This window comes from Perissodus microlepis, chromosome 13 (assembly GCF_051167445.1).
Source record: "Perissodus microlepis isolate ML-2025 ecotype Zambia chromosome 13, ASM5116744v1, whole genome shotgun sequence".
NCBI classification, from domain to species: domain Eukaryota; kingdom Metazoa; phylum Chordata; class Actinopteri; order Cichliformes; family Cichlidae; genus Perissodus; species Perissodus microlepis.
In genome coordinates, this window is record NC_140473.1 from 23,459,676 (window position 1) to 23,484,253 (window position 24,578).

Sequence of the window (24,578 nt, forward strand, 5' to 3'; positions counted from 1 at the left end):
TTTCAGTACTTTTTGCACAGACCTAGACACATTAGAGATGCTATCCGTTTTAAGAGGTTCAGGGAGGTTTGAGGGCCGTGCAACGCTTACTCATGCGTAATGGGCGGTTTGCACAAAGATAAAAGGAAGTATGCGGTGTCAGAGATAGTAACCCGGCCTTCCTCTTCCTTTTTGTATTTTTTAAAAACCTTATTGAATGACTGGACCTGAAACGGTTTTCTTGACAGGGCTGCACCCTGTCCGCATTTTTTGTGTGTTCCGTATCCAAGCCCGTCACGCGAGCTGCGCCCGGTTATTATTATCGTGCGAAACCTGCAAAGAAAAAAAAAAAATCCATGTGACTTATGTGAACTCCGCCGATCCTTTTTATAGCTCAGTCTTATCAGTGTGTGGTTGGCGAGCGTCACCTCCTGGAAAAAAGAAAACCAGAGCGCAGTGTGCGTCTCTTCACTGTGAACCAAAACTGCCGTAGCGAAGGAAGCAACTGGGAGAGGTGCGTTCAGGTGCTGTCGGAAACGAGTAAAGCTATTCGGATTTGAAAACCTGAGAACATCCACCTTACCCCTACCAGAATGAATAAATAAATACACAGAATATAAGAAGTAATTTTGCAGTTCTAAATGATTAAAAAGACAGCTCTGACATACAAGTATTTTGTGCTTCGCCATCAAAATAATGATAATAATCCGACCAATGTAGGATTTTTTTTTTTTAAACAAAACGACACTTTTATTATATGCAGTTATTTATTTTACTTGTATATGCTCTCCGTGACTCTGTTGGATCTTGTGTTTAGGTCATCCCAAAAATAAAAATCAAGTGGGAAAACGACCCTACTTCTCCATTTACGACCTCTGTAAACAATTTTCCAATCGATTTAATGGTTTTGATTGCTGGTTCCTCATCTATTTCCCAATACAGCATGATGTTCATTTTACGGTCCACCTTAAAACAATATTGACCATAAGAGGTACACTAACACTAAATGGTGGCTCTTTCCATTTTTTCTTTTTTTATTATAGGGTTATTGAGGTTGTTTGAAATCAAATACTTACTTTATGTCATTTTTCATGTGGTTTGAACACACTTATTTCCAAAAACCTCTGGCCAGGGACCTCATAATTAATAGCTGAGCAGAAGTTATTGTATAAAAAAACAAGATCAGTCTCATATTTGTGGTTATTTTGATGCTCTTTTTTGCATCTTTGCTTTCAAATTAGGTAGGGTTAATTAGTGTTTTGCTCCAGTGACAGCTTAAACAAATTTAACATGAGCAATTTGTTGGCTGAAATTTCACCACATGTTCTGCATTGATGTGAAATTGGAACAAATATTTTCCAAGCTTTGTTTTTCCCTTCTCTCGCTTTTCTCATATTTCCACTTGATTTTCTTTCATATTCAGCTTACAGAGCTAAAGAAACAGCACTCAGCTTTCTACTAACTTTCTTTTTCAGATTTTCTGTTGGCAGTTATCCTAGCACCCCCTCGTTTCTCTGCTTTTTGGACTCATTAAGAGTAAAGATGTAGACTAACTCTGGTGTAAAGCGTGTGTGAGTTTCATAATGAGTGACATGGGGTTTCCCTGTCCCTATTTTCTTCATTCATGTGGCTGGAGTCAGAGAAGTATAGAGTTGCCATCCCGGATATGAGCTGAATATTGAGTGAGTGCGTTTGAAGGAGAGAGAGGAAGGGAAACTGCACATTTGTGAGAGTGAGCATGAAAACGTATGTGTGTATGTGTGTGAGAGGCAGACAATAGGAGGAAGCCTATTTGAATATTTTATTTATACCTTTATTTAAAGACCCTTGTTCTTTGACATTATGTATTATGATCGGTGTGTTTGTTCAGCTCTCTTTGTAACAAACACAATCATGCATTTCTTCTTTGTGTTGCCTAGTGACCTGCTGTATTGTAGAAACTTCCTCTTGTCACTTGCACCATTTTGCATCCACAGTACCTAAATTGGAAGCTTAGCAGGAGGAAGTAGCAGAGCTCAAACTTGTGCACTTTATATATTCAAGTCAAAAACTGAGACAAATTTGAAAGATTATATTTAAAACACACACAAAACATGTGTTCCTGTAATAGCGATAATTTAAAGTCATGTCATTATTTATCTGCTGATGTTGTAATACTGAATGCTGAGCAAGTCAAAGGGCTGTAGGGGAAGCAGGTTTCTCAAGATGTGAAGAATAGAGCTTGTGCACCTCTCTCGCCTCTGTGCGAGAAATTCTGCAACTCAGCAAGTGGTCACGTACTTTTAATTACAATTCTCACAACAGCAGCCACACAGTGGTTTTCAATGAAGTAAAGAGTCTCTTCAGTATATTTTACTGTGAATCTGTTCACAATGTGACAAAGAAAAGTGTGACTTGATGCGATAAACTTTCTTTTGTCCTCCAGGAATTACTGAATCACAGAGAAGTCACATTGTTGTGTTCATAATGACAAGAAAGGCCTCTCTTGTGTATAGCTGTGTTGTGAGTAGGTAAGCATGGAAATGAAGTCAAAGCAGGAACTGACTGATTACAGGTTGCTATGTGTGTGCTCTGCCTTCATCTAGACAAATTAGGGGAAATATAAATGCAAAGTTGCTATAGAAACACAGGCAAAAGTAGAGAAGGGCAAGAGTTGAAGTTGTGAGGGTCATTTAAGTTCAACTACATTCTTAAAGGCAGGTGAGATTCAGCTGAATTTAAAATCTGTTTGTGTGTTGAAGGAAAATACAGAACCAAGAAAGAGACGGGATCCAAATGACTGATGCAAAGTGAAACCCTACTGAAAGCCACAGGCGGGCAAATCAGTCTAACCCATGTTCATGCTGAGACTTCTTTTCAACAGCATCATAATTCATTGAGGTCAAAACCAGAAGAATTCAAAGAATCCACCACACAGTAGGTTCTAAAAAAAAGAAAGTTAAAAATAAGATTGTGTAGTGAACTGCGTGTCATTCAGCCATCCATCCTGGACATGTTGCCAGTTTATTGTTCAGTCAACACACAAAGAAAGACACTCATTCACATTCACATTTATAACTGCGGCCAATTTAGAACCACCAACTAACCTAGCATACATGCTTTGGAGCATGAGATGAAACTGGAGTGCCCTGAGGCACAGGGAGAACAATCAACTGCACAGAAAGGCCTCAACTGGTGGATTCATACCCAGGACGGCAAGAAGGAAAAAACAAACAAACACAGACACTAAGTCTGTATCTGGTTTTTTTTTGTTTTCATTTTAATCCATGAATTCACTTTTGGTCACTTTAGGGCCACGGAAAGAAGCTTAAATAGCAACTTTGAAACTGTTGCAAGAATTCAGTAGACAAATTTACATTTCTAGCAGATCCAGAATAACTTAATAAGATAAGATTTATGCTTCTGTGTCCAACTCTAAGAAGAATGTATTCACACTTGGGAAAATCGAAACCGTGAGCTGGAGCACTCTGACATACTCTGTAGAGATGAGGAGAACTGAAGAATCTGGTGACAATTTTCCTTAGATTTGGTACTAGCACCTTTATGCATTGACCAGCTTACTGAGATTTGAGCATCGTAGCATACGAGCAAAACATCCACATGTACGACTCGGTTCACTTCAGGAGCTGTTACCCTCACCTGTACTGGGTTGCGGCTAGGTTGCTTCACTTCTTTGAGCATGCAGTCAGCAGAGGACTGTAAAGGCTACTTCTGCTCTTCATGTTGCATTGAGAGATGCAAACCACAGATGGCTCATTCAAATGAAAGTAAACCATGTGTCTATTTGTGCACCGACCAAAAGCAAATGAGTAGGCAGCTTTTACATCACACACTGCAGACATACTGAAATTTCACTCGAGTCATCTTGCTGTCACATGTGTAATTTTTACTGGCTCCTAAGTGAGCCTGAATAATTGTGTCTCATTACTCGGGTTAGAAATGAAAGGACTTTAAATTTCACATAGACTAATATTACAAAAAAACAAACCCTTGTTAACCTGTATTTATTAGGTATTATTTATATTAGGAGGGAAAGATTAGATTCCACACAAGTCTGTATTCTGTAATTGTCCGTGTCATTCAAAAATCTTGTACTTATACTTATTATTTTAAAACTCTCACTTCAGCTGTAGTAGTATCTTGTTCCTCTTCTTTTACCACCTTCAGTCTTGATGAAACCTTCTCACAACTGCAGTGGATCAATTCACAGATGTAAAGCGGCTTTTCTTGACACTTTAACAGTGGATTTTCCCTCAGCAGCCACTTTCATTTCCAGCTGTAGCAGTTTCAGTGAAGAGTTTTAGGGTCTCAAAATGGTCTAAAAGGCGCAGTATGACATTTTGGATTTTTTTTTTTAAACTTCCTAAAAATTACAGTGGAATACACCAGCCTCATATCTGTACATATCATAATGACTAAGTGGCGTGGAACGGCTAGGTTCCTGCTGCCCAAATTTAGTTACAGTCAAGCAGTAGAGAATCTCCAGGGTGTATTTATCAGAAATTTAAAACCACAAAAATTACAAAGATGCAGCGTTTTGATGTTAACCACCGAGATTTAGAGAGGCCTGTTACTGCGACGACCATGGTAGCTGATTGTCAACCATTGCACATGCACAATAGCTTCTGGGTTGGAAAAATAAAGCCGATACGGCAGTTCCTTAAACCTGCATTCTATCTGGAGGCCACTAGTTGGCGATAGCTGTAGATCTTCTTGGCCTATAGAAGTCTACAAGAAAACTACTTTCTGACTTGACCTCTGTAAAGGCGTTCCTGTTGATGGTTATGTTTATGGGCTCATTTTGTGTCATACTGAATAACAAACAAACAAACCAAAGAAGAAACAAAAGTTAAAGTCTGTTTTGTTTCGAAATACTACATTTCAATGTGAAGGATCAACTTGTGATTGACAACTTGTTAGCCAATGAGCGTGAGTTTTTTCATAGACACAGTAGCCTCTCTGCGACACAATTAATTTTCAGCTTTATTTATATGGCACCAGTTCACAACAACAGTCAACTCAAGGTGCTTTATATTGTACGGTAAAGACGTAACAATATTAGAAAGCCCAACAGTCACACATCCCCCTACGAGCAAATACTTCGGGACAGTGGGAAGGAAAAACTCCCTTTAAACAGGAACTAACTCCATTTCGGGGTAGCCACCTATCATGACTGGTGATATCTTTTTCTTTTTTCATCCAAGATGGTGAGGGTGGACATTCTCATCTTGCTAGCTTATGCTAGTTTAATCAGAATCAGAATCAGGATACTTTATTGATCACTAGGGGAAATTATTTTTGTGACAGTGCTCCAGTATAAAAACTAACAAAGACAGACAATACACTAAGTAAGAAATAGATACAATATATACATGACTTATATACATATAAGTCACTATTGATAAATAGCTGAGTAAGAAGAAGGGCGTGTGCAAAAAGGGTGTAGCTATTACAGTATACAGTGTGTTAAGCCAAATCTTTAAGGGCCTTCTCTAAATTGGAAGTCTTTTCTCTCTTCATCTGAAAAGGGCGATTACATCATTTCCATATTGCTTTGTCATTCTATTGTAATCTCTTTGAATGCAAAGAGGTACTTCCATACCTGCGGCTCACTGCCTTATCAATGAATTGGAGCTGCACCAATTGCAATCTTCCATGTGTAGTTTTTGCTGTGCTTGTGAGTGTCCTTCTTTGGCATGTGAAGATTGAAGATAAGACACCTATAGGTGTGCTAGCTGCACCTGTTAGTCCTGGAAGAACAGCAGGCCTGGTACATATGGAGTCTACCTGTAAACCCAACCACAAAAATCCCAAATATCGGATATTGGATTTTCACAATCAAAAGATATCAAAAGCATAAGCTCTGGTGACAAACATAGGACTGAATCCCACCCACCACCCCCTAACTCCCTTGTTGCAGGTACCAGGTCTATCAACTTCTTCTTCTTTAATGCTGGATGTTCTTTTTGAAATAGTAGCAAGAAAGTTAATAAAGTTAAACAAAAAAAGTTATGTCTTTACTTTTCTGTACAATAAGAAAGCTATGCAAATGTCTCTGAGCACTGATGAAGTAGATGAATTTAAAGATACAGAATAACAAACCCTTTCTTTCTTTCAAATGAAATTAAATGTGCTAAAAGCTCTCAGAGCTGTTTGGCACCAGATTTTCAAGTCTGCAGCAGTAGTGATTCTTGCTATGCTGTGAAGATGTTGGCTGAGACGATACTTGAGTCTTCTGTGTCATTGGAGTCTCTTTTTACTTTAAGCCTTTGTACCTGGTAATTGTGTGAATTTTGTTCTTCACCACAGCCTGGTAATGCAAACACATTCGCAGTCACTCACGTAAGTCACAGCCATGGGACAGCAGCACTTCCTCTTCTGTCACCATCAAGCCTCGATTTTGACATAATGGCCTCAGGCGGCCTAAAACACTCTTATCTCTCTCATCTCAGCTTTTCAGGAACTAAAAAAGAAGCCTTGTTTGCAGCTTGATGGGAGTTGTTTTGCACATTTCTGATTAACCAATGGGCTTTGACCATGTGAGATGTTGAAAAAGAACACCTTTTTAAACAAGGAAAACCACAAATTTTGTTTCATGGAAAATTCTCATGATACGAACGAGATATCCTGCCTTGGAGAGCTTAAAATAAAGCTTTTCTTTATCCACTGATTCACGTGTAAAAGTGTTAAGACTTTTGTGAAGGTGTTTGTGCACACTGAGTGAGTGGGTGCACTGTATGTGCATACCTGTTGCTCCTGTGGCCAGATTTAACCTTTTATCCTTTCTTAGCTAAAAGTGAAAGTACAGTTGCTTTGGAGACAGCCTAACATGTGAGCAGCAGTTCTGTCTTATTCTGTCCAATCTTACAAACTCAGAACCTGAAATATATTCTTTGATAGTTGCCTTACTTTACTTCTAAGCAGGGTGGGTAGGCTGTTTTCATTCCTTTCTGTTTCTCAGAAAGTTTCAGATATGGCTGCACAGAGCTTCCTCTGTGCAGAAATCACACTGTGATTTTGTCACTGAGTGACAGCTAGAATTTCAACCAGTAGTTTATGTTTTTTATGGCTTTTTTGGGGGGGATTAGTGTCAAGCATTTCAAGATATTATATTGTATTGTATTGATTACACAGAAGAAATCTCTCGCAGAGCATTCAAAGGGCCAGGGTTGTGTTAAGTTGATGTTTCTGGAAGTATGCACAGTAGTTATAAAAGAAGGACTTTGCAGGTTTTAGTGGAAGCAGGGAAAAGAAAAAAGAGCAGAAGGAAGCAGAATGCAATGTATGCAGTTTTTTAACATTTATTAATAGTTTGATATTGACACTGAAATGTTGAGTCTGATTGTTTAACTAATTTTAGGGAAGACCGAGCAATGCGTGTGAAGGGTGCATGCTTCTAGACCTGCAGTTCTGTATAATAGCTGGACCACCTGTAACTTTTAAACTTAATGTTTTCATCCTGCCTGAGAATCTGCAGTAACTTTAGCCCTAGCAACAGAATTCATTTGCATATCTTAACAGGAAACACTCCCATGTCTGATATCAGCACTTGTACTTAGAAGCAAATTCTCTTCCTCAACTAAGAATTGTTCTTGTAAGAGTGGTCTCTCAAACCCATAGTAGGCAGGTATTTTTGGTTGGCCATGCTAGTTTACAGTTACAGGGTTTCCAGTAAGCTGCTGAGAAGATGGAGAATGTGTGACAGTTCTTGGGTAGTCGGCACTGAGGGTTTAACTGTCTCACACTGTGCAACTTATTGATAACTAACCGTTGCCACAAGTGCACTGTTCACTACTACTGTGGTGTTTTTAGTCAGAGCTACTGGTTTCCAGTAAAGAACTGCACCTAGTGGCTTTACAGGAGAGGAAGTGGTAGTGGCAGAGCCTGAACGTGCATTCAGAAAAGGATGAAAACAGTCTTCACTTGTCGGTTACTTATCTTTTCATGCAAAATTTTTGCAGAATGTGCATTTACATATTTGCCTTTTATTTCATTGAGCTGATGATACTGCAGATTCCTGAAATGTGAACGGAGTGAAAAAGGGTCAAAGGTCAAAGCCATAGCACTGCAATGAAGAGGACACGTGCATGTGCACTTGCTGACTTACTTCTTGCGCGTCATGCTTAAAAACTGAGGTGGTATACTGTATTTATACTGTATTTGTTTGTTGGTGGTTTGTGTTGAAGTGGTTGAAGATTGTTTTTAACAGTAAACCTGATAGTTTTACGATTAAGACACTAGGAAGTGTCTACAGCACACGTACACGACGTTTTACTTTTTGAATGGAGGTGGAGCGTTGAATCAAGAGTTATACACAGAGTTATATCGCCACCTAGTGGAAAAGCACTGACATGACACCCAACATATAAATCAGCTTACTGTCTGTACACTGTAGTTCTCGGGGTTTTCGGGATGTTAATATGCGAATATTTATATAGTTTATATAGAAATATTAAGAAAGGCACATTTCCAGCATTCTGTTTAATGCAGGGAAGTGGCTGATGAAAATTAAAAATGTACACACCATCAAATTGTGAACATAATAAGTTTGCTAAAACAGAGGTGATTTTATTGTTGTACACTAGGTCATCACTAGGTCACACCAAAATTTAAAAAAAAGAAGAAAAAAATTAAATTAAAAATAATGCCACTTTGGGCTATTTCCACTGTCTTTTGGACCTTACAAATTGATTAAATAAATAGCAAAAAAATTTATTGATTAATTGATGAAAACTGAAAATTGGCACAAGCCCTTCCCTTCATCTTTTCTGAGCCTTCAGGGTCTGTCAAACCTTCATCTTTAGGCATACAACTACACCACCACTCTGTCTCCACCTGCTGGTAGAGTTGGAGGCAAACAGCATTCTTTAATTTATGTGTTTTACTGCTGTTTACTTACTTGCAGTCGTTTAAGGAAATATGTATTCAACACTTCTACCTCAATATTTCACTGATTTCAACTTAATACTTAGGAAGTAAATTAATTCATCTGACTCACAACCAAGACTGTGGATCAGTTGCTAATTTCCACAAACTAGTTTAACTCGCTAAACAAGTTTATAGAAAACATTTTCATAGTAATTAATAAGCAATGAAAAATAAGTTAAAATAAACTAAAGCTGCAGCATGGTGGTGTGGTTGTTAATTTGGTTAACGAGTGACTCTAAATTGCCCACAGGTGGAAATATGAGTACGGATGGTGTTCTGTCACTCTGTGTTAGCCCCGCATCAGATTGGCGACCTGTCCAGGGTGTACCCCGCCTCTCGCCCTGTGGTAGCTTGGATAGCCTCCAGTCCCTCTGTGACAAACAGAAGAGAATGGATGGACAGGTATAAAGAAAACACTCAGTCTAACTGACAACAACCCTGAGACATGGCAGAATTGACCGATTTTTGGATAAGATAAGATAACCTTTATTAGTCCCAAGCGTAGGAAATTTGTTGGGTTAAGGCTGCCGACCTTTGCCAGTGCCATCTTACCCTTCCGACCATACATACATTACAACATCACGTGGGGAAGACAGGTCAGAGAGGTATAACAATGGAAAATGCACAACATGAGGAAAGACGAGGAGAAAAAATAACTCCCCCCAGACTGAGCTCCAACAGGGAGATCAGTTTGAGAACAGAAAAAAAACACACCTCAGCACATGAATCAGCACATCTCACTGCATAGAAGACATAAGCTTCGAAGGGGTGGGGGGGTGAGTGTAGGTCTGTGTCAGTGCACATGCATATGTGTGTGCGTGAGTGTGTGTGTGTTCCGTGTTCAGCCGAGAGAAAGTGTCCCTTCACCCGGTTAGGCAAAAGTCAACAGTCTTCGGTCGACGCGGGTAACCTTGAAGGAGGAGGGACAAAGTCACAACACAGTCTTGTTATCTAATGTAGAATTGTTATTCCCGTCAGCGTTTGCCTTGAGCATCCAGCTGGCGCCAGGGAGGCCGCATGAGATGAAGATAGTAGCTGTTTTGGTTAGTGCGAACAAACTGCATCCAGTTTTACAGTTGGTCTAATGTCCGTCACTGGTCACCAGGTTCTTATCTGATGTTGCAGGTTATTTACGAGCCGTGCAGCAAGAACAGAGAAAGCCTGGTGACCTTTAAAATTTTTTACACCAGAGGGGGCACTGTGGGCTCCAACGACAGCAAGAGTATGAAACCATGACTAACATAGAAATCTTGGTTTATGACACATCTAACAACACATTGCACAACACCTTATTTCTTTGCCTTTATCACACAGTTTCATGTTTACTCCAGAACCCGCTTGTAAAGGCCCACTTCATTAGTTACACCTTCCTAATGCTACCTTGGAAACCATTTACCTTCAGAACTGCCTGAAATCTTCGTGGCATGGATTCATCAAAATGCTGGAAATATTCCTCTGAGATTTTGGTTTATATTAACATGATGAAATTACACACTTGCTGCAGATTTGTAATCTGTACATCCATAATGCAGATCTCTTGTGCCACCACATCCCAGAGGTGAGTTTAAGGTGATTTGAGTTTTGTGTCATGGTATGTTATCCTGCTGGAGTCAGCTGTCAGGAGAGGGTACACTGTGATTACTTAAGAGATGGACATGGTCAGCAACGTTACTCGAGTAGGCTGTGGTGTTTAAATGATGCCCAATTGGTACTAAGGGGGTCCAATTTTTCCAAAATTCCAAATTCTTACCCTGCAATCTAAATGTCACAGTACAAACCAAGACTCATCAGGTCAGGTAACATTTTTCCAGTCTCATATTGTCCAATTTTGGTGAGACTATGTGAATTGTAGCATCAGTTTTCAGTTCTTAGCTAACAGGAGAATCACCTGCAGTGGTGTTCTGCTTCTGACGAGTATCTGCTTCAAGGTACTGTTGCCTTCTTTTTGACTCAAAGCAGTCAGGCCATTCTCTTCTGAACTCTGCCATCAACTGTGCATTTTCATCCAGAGAACTGCTGCACTCTGGATACTTTCAGGATGCTTCTTTCAGACTATTCACTGTAAACCCAGAGATTGTTGTGTGGGAAAATGAGTTTCTGAAACCAGCCTGTCTAGCATCAACAACTGTGTGACTTTTAAAGTCACTTAAATCACATTTCTTCCCCATTCTGATATTTCATTTGAACTTCAGCAGGTCATCTTGACCATGTCTACATGGCTAGATGCACAGCGTGGCTGCTATATGTTTGACTGATTAGAATTTTTTGTTAATGAGCAATTAAATAGGTGTACATAATGAAGTGGCTGGTGAGTGTATATCCATGCCATATTGAAGCTTCTATTATTTTTTTTTTAATAATTCTATATTTAATATCTGCAAAGAGGTATTGTCAGTTTGTAATTACTGTTAATTGTGAATATCTCACAAACAACTACAGTTTACACACATGAAATACCAGAGACAGAAATGACTTGTAGATCCTAGTTAATGTGAGGTTAGTATCAGCAGAGGGCAGTGTTTTCCACATCATCCCAATCAACTGAGCATCTGTGTGTTGGACTTCAGGCGGGGTGGATTTTTGCCCTCCAGCACAGCAACCCTACGTTCTTTGAAGCTCTGGTATCTCCAGAGGTTACACACTGAAACCACACCCCCTGGGGGATGAAGAGACTGAGTGGTTGGCGGGTGTCAGCTGGAGGTATTGATTGGCATACTTAAAGGCAACAATAGAGGAGAGCAGTGAGAAACAGTCGTGTTCTGGTTCACACAGTGGATCGGGTCAATTGAGGGAGCTGTGACGATGTGTTAGACTAATTCCATGTGTGTGTGTGTGTGTGGATATGTGTGGATCCTTTTTAATGAATATTGATTGAGATGCAGTTGAAGTTTGCATTGGATAAAGAGGCAACTGCACCTCTTTAGTTCTCCATTCATTTCTTAATACACTCTGTAAAGGAAACCAACCTCTACCTAAACAAAAAAGTGACAAACTCTCCTTATATGCAGGACTATAATCTATATGTAACTTCCATTCACATGAAATCGATTCCCACAGTACTACACTTACTAAATAGTAAACTGGGATGCCTTGACTTGTTCTCCTAAAGCTTCTGGGATGTTTTTGTCTCGACCGTTCTGAATGTACCATAAATTGTGTATAACACTTTTGAATACCCAGGCCTCAATTCTTTCAGTATCTGCAAACTACTGTAGCTTACAAACTCCCAAAACTAGACTGAAATGCTATTATTGCTGCAATTTTTTCTAACTAGCAAAGATCATGAAGCATCTTTGTGTTGTTTTTATAATTAGACTTACAATCAGACTTTCAAGAAGACACGGGAAAGTGATTTTAAGCCTGACATGGGATGAAAAGACTGTGACAGATATGTAGGAACATGTAAAACAATATCAAAGGCCATCTACTGAACTTTTTATGGTCCTGTGACAAAACTCTGGTATATTTGAAAAACCAAAAAGCAGTTTCAGAATAGGATGAACTGTTTCACAAAGGTTATGCATTTAGACATATTTCCATTGAAAACAGCATTATACTAGGCCTTTAGCAAAAAGGAGTCATTCGATAACCTTTTCACATTTCTTATAGATGGATAAAAATAGGGCTGTCTATAAAAAAAAAAACACAGTTAACATTACAAATGCCACAGGCACCTTATATGATGAGGTAGTAACAGTGACAAAAAAACTGTAAAAGTAAGACTGACAGCGCATAAGAGAGAAGTGTAATGTACATTGCATTAACAAATAACAAGTACACTATAAATCCTAGAAAAGCAGCTGCATGAAGATCCCAAACACAAAAATATGTTTGGGATCTTATCCCTGGCAGGTGTGCATCACCTATCACAGTATGAAGAGTATAGAGAACAGTAGGAAGGCTTTCCTGAAGCGTTCTTTGTGAGTTTGAGTCAGTCTGAGGGAGAGGAAGTGGTGTGGAAGTGTGGAGTGGAGAGGGTGTGATGGGTTGTCCACGATGGAGAGCAGTTTGTTCATTGACCTCATGTACCTCACTGACTCAAAATGCCATCAAATTCTGAGTAATGATGCTTCTGGGCTTCTCTGGAAGCTGATGATGCCCACCCCCAGCAGACAACAGCAAAATAAATGACACTGGCAACCACAGACTGGCAGAAGATCTTATGTTTCTATGCAGCACTTGGGTGGAGCCATTATATTCTTGGGTTTTATATCTGATAGCCTCTAGTGACCACAATAACATTTTCACATCTGATGCAATATGTCTTTTTTTTTTTTCTTCTTCTTTGGCACGTACATTAACTCGTTTCTTCACTGTGATCTTGCCAAAGCTCTTTTTGGCTCTTTTCATAGACTAAATTTGACAAAATGTCACACAGGTACATCAAAATGAAAAAATTGAGTGAATTTTTTATGTCCAAATTGTCAAAAGTCAAATGCTGAAACTGCACCGGAAGGCACTTTCAAACTGTGTGAAACTGTGCTCTCATTGGAAATAACACGAACTGAAGCCGACAGCAGCTGTGGCTGTTCTTAGAAAGCAGGAATAAAAAAAATCGTGTTAAGTCTGCAGACACAAAAATGCTTAATGGTCCTAAATTTTAAAATTAAGTCTAAACTAACTATAATTTTTGGCACTTACCTAAGGAGAAGAATACAGTAGGGATTTGGGGGCAAATGCTTCAACAAAGTGACTAGTTGAATTACAGGTGGCAAAAGTTATAAGTGCATTCATCATGGGGATGCATGTCATGGTAACTTTGGACTAAGTGTGTCTAATCTTCTGAACAGTGTTAATTTTGACAGCAAATTCTGATTGGATCTGACAGATTAAATTGTCAGTACATTTCATCCTTGTTATTGTCCTTGTGCATTAAATTTTATTTCGTTATCATCTTGTTTTCGTCAGGGCGAAAATGACAGTCATTGACGAAAACATAACAAAAATCATTGGTCACCAAAATGAACACAACTTCTGACCACACCTCTACTTTAAAACATTTCCATTTTTGACTCCATGTCACTAGTTTTCATTGTCATGTGTCTATTGCATACAGTAAAGTAGTCTAAGATCAGAGGTGGCACATTTTCTTCACATGCATGCTATTGTTTCTAATTTTAACATTTCAAAACAAATTACATTTTAATTGGCATTAATTAGAAAGATATCACTTTATATAAAGGAGCAGCTTCTGTTTACGTATAACTTTCCACACTGTGGCAGGCGGAGGAGTCTGGATTTAGTTTATGTTTTGGTTTGACTGGGCGGTGATTTGGAGACACAGCCTGTCTTAAAGTCTTATTTTGGAGACAAATGAAAGTCAGAGACAGAGTGACCTGGAAACTTTGGCTTTCATTTGTTTCCAGTCAGAAAATGGAACGTAGATGACGCCTCCAGTGTTGTCTGGATGGCTTGTACTCATACCTTTGAGTGAGAACAGAAAGTGAATAGGCCTATAGCCAGATGTTGATGAAACATTATAGTGTGGTCTTTTGCTTCTTTCCTTTGACATGGGCTACCTTTAATGACCAATAATTGTCCACAATTTTAACTGAAGAGTTACACTTGGTAAGTCCCAGTTCCTAAATAACTTACCTAATTTGTTATTGTTATTTGTGTATGATTTTTTTTTCTTGCTAAACTGATAAAATCTGTAAGTATATAGTAGAACATACATTAACCAGCTGCCAAAATGTTAAACGTCTGGGACATGTCAAGTATTAGATAAATGTGTTTAAATGAGTTTTTATGGGACTGAGTCACTAATGGACCTGTGATATAGACACAGACATAGCCTTGGTGGTCTCACTCAGAGCAGACACATTTTCTTTGTCTCACTGCCACAGATGCTCAATCCATTGGAACACACACACACACACACACACACACACACACACACACACACACACACACACACACACACACACACACACACACACACACACACACACACACAGAGCCCTGTTCCCTCTGAGTCATAACCCTGGACTGGCCCAGTCTGAATAAGCAGGAGATGAGACCAAAGGCTGGGGGTGAGATTGTGGGAATTGTATAAGGAGAGAAAATTAAAGGGAGACAGGGAATTAATTTATTTATTATTTTAAATTAAACATAAATCCAAGGCAATCACATGTTTTTGTGTAGATTGTCTTGGTGGTCATTTTTGAGGCTCTCGTGGGTCCGTGTTGCTAAATTCACATATTCTTAAATTGCTGAGATCATTGTCATACTGGAGGTTTGGTCCACTTACAACAGTGAATTTTTGCTGCGCTTTTAGCAGTCAGTCTGGCAGTAAGTATTTTGCTTGGACAAGGAACATCCGTCCATAAATCCATCCGTCCATAAATCCAACCGTCCATAAATCCATCCGTCCATTGCCAGAAAAAAAGTTAAAACTGGAGTTCTGTGATGTGCAAGCTTTTTTCCTTATATGATAAGATTTCTACTTGTGCCGGGACATAATGCACGTTTAACTTCATGTGACTAATGTGCGTAGGTGTAACAGTGATTTACTGTATTTCGTAGTGATGGTGAAAGCTAAAGAATCGGTATGCCTTACCCAAGGAGTCCCATAAAATCTGAATTTTAAACAAACAAAACAAGTGACTACCATACTGATACATAGTGTTTATTTGATTCTGTTCATACTTATGATAAATGAACGCAGCATGACAGTAACAGAAAAAGTGAGATACAGTAAATGGCTGTGTGGGTGCTGGATTATTCCCACTTGTAAAATCTCTGAGTCCTTCTGCCTAACAGTGTTTCCATGCAAAACATTACCAGACAAATTGTTCCACTTACGTCAGCGCCGCCACTGCAGCGACCAATAATGGCAAATTCATGGTTTAGAGGACAGAGGAGGGAGTGTTTTTTTTGACAAGATGGAAAAGTATTGGCAGAGAGATGACATGATGGAAATCCTAAGGTGAGATCAAATATCTTTTTTTCACATAGTTTAAGTAAGTGCAACAACATTTCAACTTTTATTGGCTCTTAAAGGCCAAGTCAAATAAAAAGTGCCATTAAAGGGATCCCATTAGGTTTTTCTGTTAAGGAAATCCATTGTTACAGTAGTGGATGGTCGTATTACACATAGCCACATGAATATTAATGTATGTGCAAAGCTCAGGCTCTAAACACTCCTTTTTTTTCTATTCTTTACTCTCTGTGGTGTCACAGAAAGTGGATATCTTTTATTTGGCCATCTCACGCACACAGCTCTGGCTGTTGGCACAGAAGCACCACCAACTTGTGGTTCAAACCTCAAGTGCCAGGAGCATCCAGTCAGAAGAAATCTGACTTCACCAACTTCATCTTCAGCCTCATGAGCAGGTCTCACTGTTGGTTATTGCTCCACGTACCACTGAGCATTAAACGCATCCCCAATATTCAACAGATTTTTTTTCACATGCTACCTAAGCATGTGAAAGCAGCCTGAGCCTAAGTGGGCTGCAGCTCAGGTGGTAGAGCAGGTCATCTACTGATCGGAAGGTTGGTGGTTCGATTCCTGGCTTACCCTAGTCTGCGTGCCAAATATCCTTGGGCAAGATATTAATCCCAAATTGCTCTCCGATGCATCCATCGGAGTATGAATGTGTGTGAATGTTACTTAGAAAGCTTAGATCAATGTGCTTGTGTGAATGGGGGTGAATGCACAAGTTGTGTAAAGCGCTTTGAGTGCTCAGAAGAGTAGAAAAGCGCTATATAAGAACCAGTCCATTTACCTGCACTCCTTAAAGTTAAGCTGTCGTGTGAATTTTTAAATACTTTATACAAACATACTTCAGTTTGTAGTGTTAGTGGTTGTTTTAGCAACATTAAAAAAGCTGACTAGGTGGAAAAAAACTGGAGTATAAGTGTGTGGCACCAGTTTAAAGGTTGTTTACTAACATTTAAGATATACTATTAAGGTTTTTTTTAGATTAACAAATGTGTTAGGATAGCAACCTTTCATTTAAATAGGAGTTGGTGACACAGTTAATGTACTGCTGTCAAGAGAACACAGAGAATGACATCCTGCCTTTTTTTTTTTAGATCAATTAATTGTTCTTATACGGTTACGGAAACTAAATATTTATACATATAGGGTTAAAGCAACTAAACACTTGGTCAGTAAACCGCTAACAATCTCATGAGGAAAGCAGGATGAAATCTCAATTTCAGGATGAAATCTCAATTTCATCCTGCTTTAGATTTATGAGAAGGCAGAGTTTTGCAAATGTAATGCAACAGCCATCAAAACTGAAAATTACAGTGTTACACAGTCATGTTTGCACAAGATGCAATCTGCAATACTGGTTTCATGCATTTCAGGCCCACCAAGCCACTGATAAAAATGAAGATAAAATGCCCTGAACTTTCAGAAATACTACAACAGCAACGCAGTCAAAAAGCCCATCTGAGCATATAAACAGCATAGGTTATAATTTGGTTGTAAATGTCACTATGGGCTATTTGAAAGGCACAACACTGGTGCCTTTTAAAGGAAAGAAAATGGGAAAAGATGGATTTGTGTTCTATTTCACTGTCTCAGATTTGTTTAGGAAAGTCATGGGACATTTCAACTGATCAAGCCAGAGATTGGGAGCTTTTCAGGTACTGGAAAACAGGCCTATTCACTGGTGGATTGGAAGAGTTTGTTTGCTAATTACTTCAAATCAGCAAAGTATAATAATGTTAAAGGTGTCAGTACACAGCTACAACATATACAGTAGACAGAGATGACAGTACCATACTATATGTCTTCAGGTGATAATTCATAAAGACTTGCTTTTTTTAAACTATAACATTCAAAGAGTAGCAGTGTGGAAAAAAACCCCATTGTCTTTATGGTATGGTAGAATGTTTAGTGCCATATCCCAGCTGTACAACACATATTTGATTCCCACACGGACACTAAAGATAGACTGCCATGCTATTCATTCTGATAATATGTGTAATGGCTCCTTGACTCATCTATAGACTCAATCTCCCACAATCCTCCCACAATGAGCACTCTGCTGAGCCAGCATTTCTCAACGTCTTACTTTCTCTCTTGATTTCTGTGCATGTACTCAGCAGAGCTACGTGGCAGTGAAGTAAACAGGCTTGTTTTTCTGTTTTGGAACACCTAAGCTAATTTCTTGGTAACTGTTGTATTAAAACTGTTGAAAACAACCTAATTTAATATATATATATATATAATTTATTTTTAATCCTTATTCTGTGTGTGTTTGTGTGTTTGTGTGCTGTACTGTGACGTCTTGAACTTTCTTGATAAAGCAGATAAAGTTTCAGTTTCTGTGGATTTTTGTTTTCTTTGCATGTTTATCTGTGGCAGCTGTTCATATTGACTGCCTGGTTATTTCTTTTTTTTTAATCCACCGTTTTCAGGGTGAATTTTACCCCAGAGACAGTTGGCACGTAGGGAAAGTCGTTCTCTGTAAGTTTAATGATGATCACATTATTTGGAGTTTGTTAGAAAGTCATCGCTCATTGCACGTCTTTGTTAACTCAGAGGAGTCTGTAGATTTTTACAGGGTAATGACTTCCCAGCTTCTTCTGGGTTGTGAGATTATTTGGTATGGCAAGGTTTAAGAGTGGTTCCCAATTAGTTGATCTACTTTTATTCATACTAGAATGCCTTGGCAATTTGAAATGGCTTGAATTCTTGGTCAAGTTTATTTGTAAAGCACTTTTACCAAGGCTGACCAAAGTGCTTCACAGGCAGCCAGTATAAAATAATATTAATATTAATGACAAGAATGATAACTATACGATATCAAGGCTTAGCTTAGCTTAGCTTAGCTTGAATTAAAGGCCAGAGGCAGAATGGAGTCTTGAGCAAAGACTTAAAAATAGAAACAGTTCTATTATCAAATGGTAAGGTATTCCAACGACACGGGGCAGCAACTTAAAAAGCTCGGACACCTCTGTTTTTAAGTCTAGATCTTAGAATATTGAGGATCAGCTGATTACCATACCTCATGGCTCTTACAGGAGTGTGTTCATTAATAAGCCAATCAAGAGAAACGATCAATAAACCTTAATATTAATCCTAAAATTAGCAAGGAGCTAATGAGTGCAGCTAAAACTAGCGTAATCTGTTCATGTTTTCCCGTCCCAGTTAAACGTCAAAGAGCGTTTTCTACTAGCTGAAGCTAACGAAGTGATGACTGTGGTAAACCTACATAGAAAGGATTACAATAATCTAGTCATGTCATGATAAGAGCATGTATAACTCTATCAAAGTTATAAGAAAGGTGATACTTTGATTTTCTGTTGGGCTCCACATGGTTTCTGTTTGGACAGCTTACATTATGTATTTTGCTGACTTCTCAAATGAAACAATAGCCAGTCAGGTAGCAACTGGTGGGCTTATTTTACTTTAAGTCACAAAAACGATGACTGATTTCCACTTATGCTGACACACACTGCCCATTTAACCTCACATGACTCATTTCTGCAGCTGCCTTTGTAAATGTGATTTACAGTGGCATGGCAGAAAGTCAAGCGGTTGGCAATTTGGGGGAATCTGTAGGGTGCTTACTTGGGTTACGGCTTTCCCAGTTCATATATTTGAAATGTTATTTGATGACTAATCCTTAAAGTGCTATAAACATGGTTTTAACACTTTATTGTTCTTCTAGTAAGCCTAACTTCAAAAACCAGTTCATGCCCCCACATTTATAGGTATAGACACAAAATAAACTGATCTAAACACAGAGCAGCACGAGCATAAGCATATTCTTTTTTCTTTGTCTATTTTCCACATAAAAATGATATTATTTCAGTTTACGTTCACTCTTTTATTTTCCCTGGTCATTCACACCCCACTTGCAGTGGCTTTATTCCCCACTAATTGGACGTAATATACACTTTTACACACACTGTCTTAATTTAAGATTATTAGCATTGTACATACATCAGCACTGTTGTATTAAGCACTAACAAGATGAAGTTGACATGTAGCCTAGCTTTTAGCTAAATGCTACATGGCTATATGGTCTTAGGCCTTACAACTGTAGCACGTTTTGCTCATCAATTGAAATGGGAGACGATATGGTTCTGTTGCTTCATTTGTAATAAACAAAAAACGATTCAAGTTTCACAGAGCAGCTAAGTTTCCTATCTCCCTTTTAATAAACTACCGTAACTGAAGCATGTGCTAATGCATGCCGAATGGTCTTCTACCAGAGATTACCATATAGAGCCTGCATTGTAGCGGTAATGCTGCAAAACTGTCATATCCTGTTCATCAGCAATATACAGTAATTAACCAGCCTGAACTACAGTAGCATCCGGTATAATCTTCTGCTACTGCCAGTATGACTATGCACAATTTGCATGAGACATCATGCCCAAGTCTATACTTGTCTCTGTCTATTGGTATATAATAGGGGTTTGTGTGTGTGTGTGTATGTAAGTGTGTTGGGAAAAGTGTGGGAACTGCAGAGGAGGAAACGTGTATTTACGAAGTTGGCTCAGAGTTCCCATGAATTCCTCTGGATAGGAGATGGAGCTGGACGTGGGGGGTTGTATTACAATAACCCCAGAGGCAGACTGATTCATAATGTCAGTGCAAACTGTAATGGAGTATGTCAGGCAAAAAGTTACTGTAGATGCGTAGATGGATATTAAAAGCAAAGAATAAGCAATAGGGTGATACACTTACAGAATGATCCAGTAATTTTTTTTCACTTTATATTTTGTATTAATGCTCTGTTAATATGTATTAATGCCAGGCAAGGTGACAAGTTTCTAAATGTCACCAAAAGTGCTGGTCAAGATAAAAATGCAAATGCTTAAGTGCTCTGATAAATAAAACACATTCACGTGAAATAAAGCCATTTCAATAAAAGCAATGATGGAGGATTTAAAAGAAATCACACCAAGTGGCTTAAAGCTTGTGCCCAGCCTTGTTTGTTTCCCCTGAGGTTATTGCTATTGTGATTCATCGGTCATTACAGTTCATCAGACTTATTGTCCTAAAGTTGCACTTTCACCATCAGTCTTATTCCCAGTTTTGACCTCAGAGATCTACCGAGTTTCACTTGTGCAATTATATATAGCTTGTACATTGATGCTGCACTTGCAGACACTTCCTAAATCACAAGTGGTAACTGGGCATTTAAGGATTAAACATTTTTGAGAAATGCTCTAATCTTGTCACCTTGTCAAACCTGAAGAAAAAGCCTATAAATAACTTTGAAGTTAACAAGTTTTACATGTTTATAAGACATAAAAATATGGTTGTTGGTGGCTACATACACTCACCGGCCACTTAATTAGTTACACATTGCTACTATTGAATTTGATCACTTTTTGCCTTCAGGATTACCTTAATTCTTCCTGGCATAGATTCAAAAAGGTGCTGAAGACATTGATCTGAGATTTTAGTCCATATTGACATCATACCCTCACACAGTTTCTGCAGATTGTTCAGCTTCACATGCATGATGCAGATCTTCTTTTCTGCCACAGTCCAAATATGCTCTATCAGAATGAGATCTGGAGACTGTGGAGGCCATTTGAGTCTAGTGAACTCATGATCATACTCAGGAAACCAGTTTGAGATGATTGGTATACCCTTTATGATCACAGCATAACCACAGATGGGTATGCTGTGATCATAAAGGAACAGACATTTTCAGCAGTAATACTCATGTTGGCTGTGGCATTTAATGATGTTCAGTTTGTACTAAAGAAGCCAAAGTGTGCCAGTAAAATATCCCTACACCATTACCCCATCACCATCAGCCCAAACCACTGATACAGGCACAATGAAGCCATGTTTTCATGCAAATTGTACCCCCAGTGTTCTGTTTTTAGCTGACAGTTGTGGCACCAGGTGGTGTCTTCTGTTGCTGTATACTGCATACTTTTGTAATGAGTGGTTATTTGAGTTACTGTTGCCTTCCTGTCAGTTCAAAGCAGTCTGGCCATTCTCCTCTGACCTCTGACATCAACAAGACATATTTGCTCAGAGAACTGTGGGAACTGGATATTTTTTCCTTTTCAGACACTTCTCTCTAAATCCTAGAGATGGTTGTTCAGGAAAATCTCAGTAGACCTGCAGTCTTCTAGAAATACAAATGTTTAAAAAAAGTGTAGGGTTGAAAATTGGAATTTTCAAGTATTTCAGTTAGTGTCCTATAAAGGGTTAACGGTGTTGTAAACCAAAAGTAAAAATTATAGCATCTTAGGCAACCTGTTGTGCATAAGATAATTATCTAGTGTAATCAGGAAATTGTTCCTTTGTAGAACAATTTGGTAGAACTTTGTTTACTAGAAACCCAGTTAGTTACTTTTTTACAATTCTCCTTGAGAACACAGCAAGATTCTTTGTGGTTAATAAGTGAGGTTTAGAGTTGTCAGTGGGCTTTTGTCCTGCTACAGTACTTTCAGTCTTTAGGCAAAGCTACACTAAACATGTGCTCAGTCTAGTGCTACCTTTAAAGCTAGCCTGTGTAGTAAAGCCTGCTGGTCAGAACAAGTAATGGTGTACAATCTACTGAAGTTGGGAAGATTGTATTTTATTGCCAGCAAAACTATCAGTTCATTTAAAAAATGTCATTCTTTTATGAAAAAGTTATAGACCTAGTTTTGAACTGGTGGATATCAGACCAATAAGCTTCAAACATGCAATTGTTGAGCTATTTCTTTAACCAAGGCACTTAGCCTGGTTTCTCCAGCCCTTTAGCTTGTGGGTGTGAAGGAAAGCAACTCCCCCAACACATGAAAGCTAAGAGACCATGCCCCTGGGAATTCTGGGAAAAGGGAAAACTGTCTGGTTGTTGTGCCATTTTCTCATGACACACACTGTGGGGTCGGCTCATGACATGCCTTCTCAGGCTTTTTCCTAAATACACATACACATGTTTGCACTTTAAGGCTTGTGAGGACTCTCAGTGAGAAAAGGAATTACAAAGCACATTGGAGAAACTTCAGTTATAACAACTAAATTCCTAACCCCCACCTGAACCCTTGGACAACACACTGAAGGTCTGTCTCAGTGTGCTGTCTCAGAGTTAGGACAAGCGTAAACAGCCTCAGTTTCAGTGGTTTTTTGTTTTTGATTTAAATTAGTTCTCACAAAGATGGACAGACACACTCTTTTCCTGCTTTAAAGGAAAAGAGTTTGAAGTGGAAAGTAGATAGATGGCAGGTTAAGTGTGTGTGTGTGTGCACCCAGAAGTTGGCCAGTCATTAGTAGAGCTCTGTGCGTTGGAGGAAGTGGTGGTTACTGATGACTCAGCCGAGCCATGCATTTCATTCTTTCTCTCTCCAGTCTCTCTGTGCTCTCTCCTCCCTCTGTCATTTGCTTTGCTCTTTACATTCTATTCATTCTTCTTTTCTATTCTGGATCTTTATTTTCTATTTTACTCTCACCCTTTCTGTCTCTGTCCACCACCTTTTCTCTCTTCCCCCTGATTCATCTTGACCTTTGGAGACATCTCTGAGTGTGTATTTTTGTGTGTATGTGTGTGTGTGTATGAGAGAGTGTGCATGTGCTGTGTGTCTGCCTGACTAGGATATTCAGCAATGTGAGTGGGAAGATAACTGGCTTCCTTCAGAGTGATTAAAACATTCCTTCTTCTTTTTCCTCTCTCTCTTTCTTTCTCTACCCTTTTAGTTCTCATTGACTTTCTGATGAAGATGAGGATGAGGAGAGACAAACTGGTAAGTAAACCTCAAGCTGGACATTAGCTTTGTTTTTTAGCACTGACTGATGTTTATCAGACTTAGAAGAAACACAGTTCTAGGAAACTCTCTTCTTTCATATTTTAATCTGTGTGCCGCTCGGTAGTAATTTCTGCAGATGTTGTAGAAAAGCTTTGCTTCTTTAAGACATTTGGTAAAATAGATCAAAGTAAAGGAAAGATCACACATTGTGTATTTATAAAAGTAGAGAAAATACAATCTTAAAGAGCAGGAAGGAATCAGGTACTAGCCTGAAGATGTTACAAATGTTTCGGAACCTTATGAATTTGATTGCGGGGCCATTTGAGTTCGTTTTATCCCTCTTAAGTAAAGAAAAAGACATTAATAAGCTGTTTTTTTAAAAATAGAGCACACGGAGTGATTTTCCTACAGCACAAAATAGCACAGCATGCAAAACACAGGTTCGCCTTTTGCTGAGATGGGTTAAAAATAGGAAACGTAATGAAAAATCTGACAGTGGAGAATGAAAGAGATGGTAAATAGCACTGTGAAGAAAAATGTTTTGAGTTAGTTGGCAGTCGGACAGGTTGTGGCAGATATTGGCTATATTCGGCACTTGGCATGTACAGTAACTCTAAACTTAGTCATTTAATCATAGTGTGACGCACTGACCGCACCTCTAAAGGGCTAAAGTGAAAGTGGCGGTATTATATCTCCTGGTGATATTGAAGCAGCTGTCTGCAGATGGAACAAGGGGATCAAAGAGTTCCAGATCAGGAGCACGTTAATCACTTTGATCAGTCTGTGTACAAGAATGAGTATTTTAGTGACGTTAGTGGGAGTTTCACAGCCTGCACTGACGCAAAGATCTGTAAGCTGTGTAAAGTCATGCTTATGAGGAGGAAAATCAAAAACACAAACATTATGTTGCGCTCCAGATTCACATTTTGAATGAACAGAAAGGCCTTTTTGAGTAGGCTAGCTAGAAGTGAGGGCTTTATTGCTTCACAGGTTGCAGCGTTATT

The 24,578-nt window shown here is 38.9% G+C and overlaps 1 long non-coding RNA gene across 3 annotated transcripts in view; it reads left to right on the plus strand.

Moving 5' to 3' along the window:
- Positions 1-15,098: 15,098 nt before the first annotated feature.
- The window catches only part of LOC146375184 (uncharacterized), a 59,877-nt gene continuing 50,397 nt past the window's right edge, over positions 15,099-24,578 (plus strand). Inside the window, exon 1 of one of the 3 annotated variants that reach the window (XR_014802009.1) lies at positions 15,099-23,571. This is a non-coding gene — a long non-coding RNA (uncharacterized LOC146375184). The remainder of the gene's footprint in view (positions 23,572-24,578) is intronic. The other 2 variants (XR_014802008.1, XR_014802007.1) reach the window with 2 other exon arrangements.